This window comes from Austrofundulus limnaeus, unplaced genomic scaffold (genome assembly GCF_001266775.1).
Source record: "Austrofundulus limnaeus strain Quisiro unplaced genomic scaffold, Austrofundulus_limnaeus-1.0 Scaffold120, whole genome shotgun sequence".
Lineage (NCBI taxonomy): Eukaryota > Metazoa > Chordata > Actinopteri > Cyprinodontiformes > Rivulidae > Austrofundulus > Austrofundulus limnaeus.
The window spans coordinates 99,392-108,171 of NW_013952522.1; the positions used below are offsets into that span (position 1 = coordinate 99,392).

Here is an 8,780-nt window from a genome sequence, read left to right on the forward strand (position 1 = left end):
CCATCCATCCATCCATCCATCCATCCATCCATCCATCCATCCATCCATCCATCCATCCATCCATCCATCCATCCAAGGTCACAATAACAGGTACAGGAGGAAGGCCCACACATCTGGCTCCCCACAGTGTTTCCCTCAAATTTTAATGTAAATTTTGAGCGAACTTTAAACTGTTGTAAAAAAAGAAAAGCTAAAAGAAAAGAAAAGTGAATTATGTGTGTTTCCATCTACTGTTTTTGAGCCAATCAACCAGGCTACACAAAGCCTAATAACATCAAATGTTGACGGTACTCATGGCTGTAATAATCAGTAGGTAGAGGTCACAAACTAGCAGGGACCACACATCTCAGGACAATGGAGAGAAGTTTTCTGGAATGTGTTGCTGTCGGGCAAGTTGGAATTGTTCTGTCATATCAACTAGTACTGGTGATGTTGCAAGTTGTCCAGAGATGTATAAAAAGAAATGCAATTATAAAGAAAATATTCAGCAAAGCACAGACAGAGGGAACTGCTGATCAATCACGTGAGGTAACTGTCCGCTATGTCAGAACTTATTCACCAAATGTGCTTCCATTCTTTGTTTCAGAAAACCCATAGATCACTGCAAGCGAGCATAAAAACCTATTTGAGAAGTTGAGGAAGTTTTTCATATTTTGCCGTTTCCATCAACCTTTTCCAATGCAATACTTCAAAATGCTCACAAAAAGCCAGATGAAAACACAGCTACTGACACTCTCAAGCTCCTCCTGGGAAATCCCAAGATGCTCCCAGACCACAGAGACTATAAGATCCCTCCAGTGAGTTCTGGGCTCTGAGGTGCCTGGAAAAACTTCAGAGGAATTTCACTTCTGCCACATGGATTTAAAAACATGGTGTGAGTTGGATGGGCAGATTGAGAGTAAAACTGAGAGCTTTACCTATCGACTCAGCTTCTGTGTTGACTGTGGTCTTCAGCTTACTGGAGCTGACTGTCATCCCACCTCCTTCACACTCATGTGAACCGCCCCATGGCACGCTGAAGGTCATGGCACGAACACTCCAACAGAACCACAACACCTGCAAAAAGCAGGAATCCTGAGGTTCCCTAACCAAACAACCTCCTCTTCACGACGGTGCTCTGAGTTCCTGTTCATGAACAAACAGGAGTGGAGATAAAAAAAACAGCGATCAACCTGTAGCGAGAATGAGCTTGACTTTATACTCAGGACAAGGATCCAGCTCTCACTCTGGTTATACAGTCCTCAGATCGACCTCAACACTTCGTACACCCACTGCACGCCCCCACAAAATGCCTCCAGTAACACAGTCACAGTTTCAACAATAAAATGTTGTTCGTTATTTGAATCTACATCCTTTTTTCTGCTTTTAACACATACAGAAGAAATGTGCTTTCAGGCAGTCACTCACTAATCTCATTCCGCTCTGTGATGTGGCCTCTAATCACAAATTATTCTCTATAATCTCTCCCAGTTCTAAGAAGAATGTGTTTTTCCACAGTGCTGCTTGGGGACATATTGTGATTATAGTAAAAAAAAAAAAAACAGATTCAGATATATGAGTTTTCTTGTCAAAGTGTGACACAAAACACGTTAGCACACATTTGTCAAACTCAAGGCCCGTGGGCCAGATCTGGCCCTTCTTATCATTTAATGTGGCCCCAAAGATATTTTAAATCTGCAACAGTTTTACTGCTTCTCTTTTTGCCTAAAATAATTATAAGCTTAGTGCAGTTTTCTCTTGACATTTGGCCAACATTAATGCAAAAATAAATAAATAATAACAATAAGTTGTTATGTTTCAGTAATTTTTGGAAAGAGCAACAGAGAAGGTTAAATGAGAGCAATCAAACTCCTGCCAAGAAAAGATGTTGAATGATTGACTTGACTAAAACATGTGTCTGAGCAATTCTCTTGTTTCAAAATCAAATAATTGGAATTTTAGTGAAGGTATTTTAAAAAGATATATTACTAAGAAATAATAAATGAAAAAGTTGCTGATAGAAAGTAAGGCACAATACTACTTTACCTAATTTCCCTCTGGGATCAATAAAGTATTTTTGAATTTGAATTGAATTGAATTGAATAAATGAATGCAAATGATGTGTCTATGTATGATCTTTTTTCTTTATCTGTTCAGTTCTGTTTGCTCTAGACACTACATAAAGTATAAACCTTTTGCTAAGTACATAAAATTTTATTGGTGAAAGGTGATTTATATTTCTATGAGCACATTTTAAAACCAAGTTGTTCTTTCATTCACCCCTTCATATTATCATGGTTTTGTAGAATGGTTACAGCAAACAATTTGCAGAGAAACAAAATAACTTCCTGTTTCTGGTTTCCGGCCCTGTTGACTAATGCAAGTCCAACATTCACTCTTCCATTCAGCTAATCGGATTCACACCAAGTTCACTGAAGAAAATCGGCCTCTAAATGGACTGGATTTTTTATGATTCTCTTTAAGCTAATCCAAGTGCTTTTATTCGACCAGCCACATTAACTCGTTCAGACTGACAGGTCCAGTTCATCATGGGGGTTCAGTTCCGGCACAAGATTACTTCAACATGTTGGGTGGGAGAGCTGGAATCAAACAGTCAACCTTCAGTCTGTTAATGACTGTCAACACAACCTATGATGAGGTTGTACCTGTCTTAATACTGTTTTGTGCTCTGATACTCTTATTGGGAAGTCAATAAAAACAGCACCAATGAAAATAGCATTCTTGTAATGTAATGCACCCACTATCTTTGATGCCAGAGTTTTAGATTAAGATCATGTTCTGTTGAAACGTTATATCTGTTGTGGTCAAAGCTTATATATTTTTTAATGAAATGTCACGCAGTGTTGAGATGTCCACAGTGAGCTCAATACCTGTAAAAATGACCGAGTTTTAGCCATATAGTAAGCTGGGGCCAACTGGAATGGCATGAATTCAGCCCACTTTTTCATGAAATATTTTGCTGATAGACAAATTGGGTTGATGCCAACAGGTAATGCTAGTTTAAACCAAATATGTACTGGAAATAATAGTCAGTTATTAACATGGTAAATTTTATCTGAACATCTGTAAAACAGGCTGAGTTGCATGTTTGTGTTTGCTGAGGTGGTTTTGTGTGCACTGGAGTCTTCTTGTGTGCACACAAATCTTTTTGCAAGTGCTGGAATCTTCTTGCGTGCGCTCAAATCTTCTTGCGTGCGCTCAAATCTTCTTGTGTGCGCTCAAATCTTCTTGTGTGCGCTCAAATCTTTTTGCGTGCTCTCCAATTTTCTTGTGGGCACTCGAATCTTCTTAAGTATGCTCAAATATTTTTGTGTACACTTGGGTCTTCTTAAGTATGCTCAAATCTTTTTGAGTGCACTCGGGTCTGCGTGCGCTCAAATCCTCTTGTGTGCACTTGATTCTTCTGGTGTGCGATCTAATTTTGAAGAGATCTTGAATATTATTGCGCATGCGCTCAAATCTTTTTGAGAACTAATTTATCTTCATAGGTAGGCATCTTAAATAGGATTGATTCCAAAAGTTGGAGATTTACTGATTTGTTCCTCGGACTTTCAGTAAAATATCTCATTTGGTTCATGAGGTATTTTTATTAAGGCAACATACAAACAACATACAGACACAAGAAAAAACATCATCCCTCTTTTGGTTTTTGGCAGAATGCAATTACAAAAAATAGAGAAAAATCAGATGACATCTTAAACTGTTATTGCCTGACGTGTACATTCATCCTCATAATAATGAATATGCACTACAAGTATTCATGCACTTTAAAATGGGATTCTCTGTTTCTCCTGCTTTGTTTATTGACTGGTTCACTTACAAACCTGACAATGACCACCCACAACCAATTTAACTGAACTGGCCACACGAGTAAGTGCTGTGTGCACCTTGTATCAATTTTTCCGTAGGTGGAACGCATCAAAGCATGATGGAAAACAACACTCTGTGGAGGAAAACAAATATATGGTTGGGCTCGCTCGTTCTAATTGATACTTTGTGGCTTTTGATTTCAGCTCCGGCTGATGCATGGCTGTCTGTGGGGTTCTGTATTGACCCTCTGTGAGAGAAGAGAGTTATCCAAACATGCCTAATGAGGCCATATTGATTGTGGCTTCTGTGACGGCTATTAATTAGTGACTGACTGTGGCCATATGCTGAGATGGGTGGAAAGAACCAGCCCGTCTTCATCAGGCTGCTTTGGCTCCTGCGCACAATAACAGACCTGTTCCAGAGCATTTTACTCGACTTGCATCCCACCCTGAAGGATCGGCTAAAACACCCGCAGAGAACCGAGGACACGCCGTGCTGTTACAAACCTGATGTCGAACCACTGAGGCAGAGAAGAGATTAAAGCTGATCACAATCAGCACATTACTGTTCTGTTCTGACACTTGTTTTTTTTTTAGCATGCCTGCCATTCATCCATTATGTATGATTATACAGCTTTCCCTCAGAGGTTGCTGCTGCTTAATGGGCAGCTGCGCAGACAAGAGGAGGCCTGAAACAAATGATGGAGGGGGCGCAAGGAGACATTTTGTCAAATATCCCTGACAGGTGTAATAACTGCTCTAAATAATGCACGGAAACATGAGGTATGTTCTGGGAAAGGACCAATGAACGGAACAAGCCCCATCCTACATTTAGACTCTGTGATGGAGAACACTGACTGAACAAACACAACAGAAAAAGAAAAAGAAGCTCAATACACGACAACAAATCAATTAATAGCCTAGCATTCCTCATCCCGCTTTTCACCTGCTGCCTTATCCCTGCGTTTTAGCCTAGGATCGCCTGATGTTGAGAAATAATGATGTTGTAGTCGTTTTAGTCAATAATGTTATGTAAGATCCAGAGTTTGTGTTCTGAATAACTCTAAGCTACTTCCAGGTCAAATTTTAGCTAATCTGTATGTTTGACTGAGTTCTAACTTTTTTGTGTGTGTGTTTAGCTGCGGCAGCCATCTTGAATTGGGTTGACTCCAAATGTTAATCAGTTGCAGATTAAAGTCTACTGATTATTTTTTAAAAGTCTCATTAAAACTTCTTCAGTAGATCAGGAAACATGTTTCTAACACACACAGTGAGATGGTTCTAGAAGTTATAGGTAAATTTTAAACATAGATGTTAATTGATTAGTTAGCATAGAGTAAAATTTAGGGATTCATTTCAGCTACCATGCCAAATTTTAGCTCAATATTTGTATATTTGACTGAGTTTTACACATTTTTGTGTTTGCTAAAATTGCTTTGCTGTGGTGGCCATTCTGAAAGTTTCATGAGATATATTTTATTTATGGTAGAGAAACACAAACACACATAGACATGTGTAAAAATATGATCACTAAGTTGTAACACTTTGCTTTAAATGACAGGTGATTAAGAAGGCCTCTGCTTAATTACTGTGAAAGAACACTAACAAATCGACAAACTTGCCCACTTAATGTGTTTATTCAAATAAATTGGCCAAATTGTTCTGTTTACTCATTTATTTATTTAGATGCCAACCGATGCTTATTATTGTTTTATTGTTTCAAAGCTGGATTGTTAATTTTCCACAAACATAAAAAGGACTTGCAGATGGGCCTCAATAAGTCTAAAAATAAAGAAAATAAAAAAGTTCCCATCTTTATAAGTTTGGTCCTTACGGAGTCCATGGCTGTGTCCAAAACAGCAGGACGGGTCCTCCGAAGGCCGAATTTGTCGGCCGCATACGTCACAGCGCCGCGACGAAGGACGTCCAAAACCGAAGACTCCTCCGATGCGTCCGACAAATACGTCCTTCRTTTMSCCCGAKTCGAAGGACAGGTCRGATGGATCCTTCCCGGCCCAGCGTATCCCATAATGCATTGCGGCCCGACCGGAGATTTTTTTATGCTAGTAATGGCGGACGAAGCGAGAGAAAAGAATATGTTTTAAATAAAAATATGGTGATATAAAAATTAAAAAAAATTAGCGGTTGTAATTCTAATACTTTTATAATTTGTATAGACGTGTTTTTAAATATTATTTTTATCATAAAAAACGCGAAATAAACATGCACCTACAGCGGGTCAATTAGTTCTTCAAATGATACRTTRAAGTTAATTTTATAGTTTTGTGATATTAATAATGCTAATGTATTGATATTTTTCTAGTTTTGATTTAAGTTTGCTTGTTTAGCGTCATCACAGTTGCTAGGAGACATGACGTACGCCGGGGTAAGGAGGGGAGGCTAGACCGTCCAAATTCACAGCCTCTTTTTTCCCGGTCTTCCCGGTCTACCAAGGACCCGGCCCGCCGAGACCGGGGAGTCTGGGTCCTCCGGAGGACCCGGCCTGTCGTTTTGGACACAGCCTATGAGGGGACATTTTAAAATACCATAGTTGTAAAAACAGTGTGTGTCTTCACAAGTTTGGGAAGATGACTGTGACATCATGTGGCTGCATAGAGCTAAATATAACTCCATACGGGGCTGTGAAATGTTAATGGCGAAGCTGAATTAAAGTAGTAACTCTTTATAATGGTGTAGATGTGAGTTTATTAAACTGGCAGGCTCACATGTAATATAAAATAAATAAATCCCCTGAAGTCCCCTCTCTGGGTTCAGGTTCATTCCTATGAAAGAGGACTGCATTCACTAAAGAATAAAAACTGAATCCTGATCTTATAAGTATAAGAAAATAGGTCAAAATTATGAGAAAAAAAAACAGAAAAGGAGTACTCTTTGAGGAGTTAGGATTTTGAGCAGGTACTGAATGTAACAATAGGAATTATTGTTTTGAGTTTATGATCCACACAGACATGTTAGTGAGTGATGCACGAGAACCCAGACCAAGCTGTGTGTCCAAATTCAGGGGCTGGGTCCTTTGAAGAACCCTATCTAGGTGGGCCGGGACCACGAAGAACTGAAAAAAGTAGCTGTGAGTTTGAACGGTCTAGCCTTCTGCTTTATTCCACCTCACAATGCTTTGCAGGCCGACCAGAGATTTTTTTCCTTCTCGTTGGTGGACAAAGTGAGAGAAAGGAAGACAGTTTTAAATAAAAATCTGGTGGTATAAAAATTAAAAGTTTCAAGCGGTTGTGTTGTTAAAGCTTTTGTCATTTGTATAGACGTGTTTTTAAATATTTTTCATGTCAGAAATCAGACGAGCTGGTACAGCGAAATAAACAAGCTTGGGTCCATTAGTTCTTCAAATATTGCCTGTAAGCGAACTTTATTTTATAATAATAATACTAATATGTAGATATTTTGCTAATTTTGATCCATTTTTACTTTTGTTTTGATTGTCACGGTTAAAAGGCTACAGGACACACGCAGGGATAGGGTGGGCCGAGAAGGATCCATCGGACACGTCACTCAAATCGAGGAAAAAGGAGGACACATTTGTAGGCTGCATTGAAGGAGTCTTCAAATTTGGAAAGCTGTGACATAAGCAGCCAACAAATTCAGCATTCGGAGGATGCAGCCCCTGAATTTTGGCACAGCTATAATTCACCCACCAGAGGGTTGAAACAGGACCAAGGTGCTCTTTGTGTAAACACGCCAACATTTGTTGCTACATACCACATAGACAGCGCTATGCTGGGTGTCAAATGTTTGGCAATTTTTTCTATTTATTTTGTGTTTTCTTTTCAAACAGCTTAAAACTATCAGATGTTTTAGATTTTCTAGACTTGAAAGAACTCCGAAATGATGTGTGGTACATCAGGGGTACCCAAACTTTTCCAAGCCAAACCCCCTCACAAACAGCATTAGCTTCTGGCCGGGGACTCCCTTTGTAAACCCACAAACAATGCTACAAAATATGTAAAGACTCAACTTTTAAAACGGTGTTTGCAAGCAAGTATTATTATTATTTTTTCTTGGAAGCGAGTGTTTCAAGTGAAGTGCACCTTCTGAGCACTTTCAGCATAAACAAACACGCCCACAAACTTCTGACCAATTACACAGTAAATTTGTACGTGGACGGGGTGAAAAGCTCCCCTGATGGGTTGTGACAAGAAGGGGCGGCAGATTGGAAGCTGCGAACAGAATGACGAGATTTCCATCATCTAACTGCAACAATGAGGGAAATTTTGGCAGTTTGGCTGGAGCAAGCAGAGGCCTTTATTATTATATTCATATTTTTCATGTGTGTAAATAGGTCAGATTAAAGGATCAGTGTAAATTTAGACAATGCAGTTTCCCACCGACAGCAATTGTTGCTGAGAACAAAATGTACATTTTCACGAACATAGTCAACATAATATATAAAAATTCATAAACACTGTGTTAGGGAGACCTACAGTGGGGAAAATAAGTATTTAGTCAGTCACCAATTGTGCAAGTTCTTCCACTTAAAAAGATGAGAGAGGCCTGTAATTGACATCATAGGTAGACCTCAACTATGAGAGACAAAATGTGAAAAAAATTTGAGAAAATCATTTTGTCTGACTTTTAAAGAATTTTTTTGCAAATAATAGTGGAAAATAAGTATTTAGTCAGTCACCAATTGTGCAAGTTCTCCCACTTAAAAAGATGAGAGAGGCCTGTAATTGACATCATAGGAAGACCTCAATTATGATAGACAAAATGTGAAAAAAATTTTGAGAAAATCATTTTGTCTGATTTTTAAATAATTTCTTTGCAAATAATGGTGGAAAATAAGTATTTGGTCAGTCACCAATTGTGCAAGTTCTCCCACTTAAAAAGATGAGAGAGGCCTGTAATTGACATCATAGGTAGATGTTCGGTTTTTTAACCTGGGAACTCAGAGAAACCACAACAAGCCCGGCCGAAACATTAATCAATTGACACCAGAGA

General features: G+C 38.9%; 1 protein-coding gene across 3 annotated transcripts in view; it reads right to left on the reverse strand.

The window, feature by feature from the left end:
• The window catches only part of dipk1ab (divergent protein kinase domain 1Ab), a 31,470-nt gene that overhangs the window by 16,929 nt on the left and 5,761 nt on the right, over positions 1-8,780 (reverse strand). The window contains exon 1 of one of the 3 annotated variants that reach the window (XM_014014883.1): positions 918-938. The exons of the other annotated variants lie outside the window; for them this stretch is intronic. The gene's annotated coding sequence lies outside the window, so the exon portion shown is untranslated. Of the gene's footprint in view, positions 1-917; positions 939-8,780 lie in introns of those variants that run through there. 3 annotated transcript variants of the gene reach the window in all.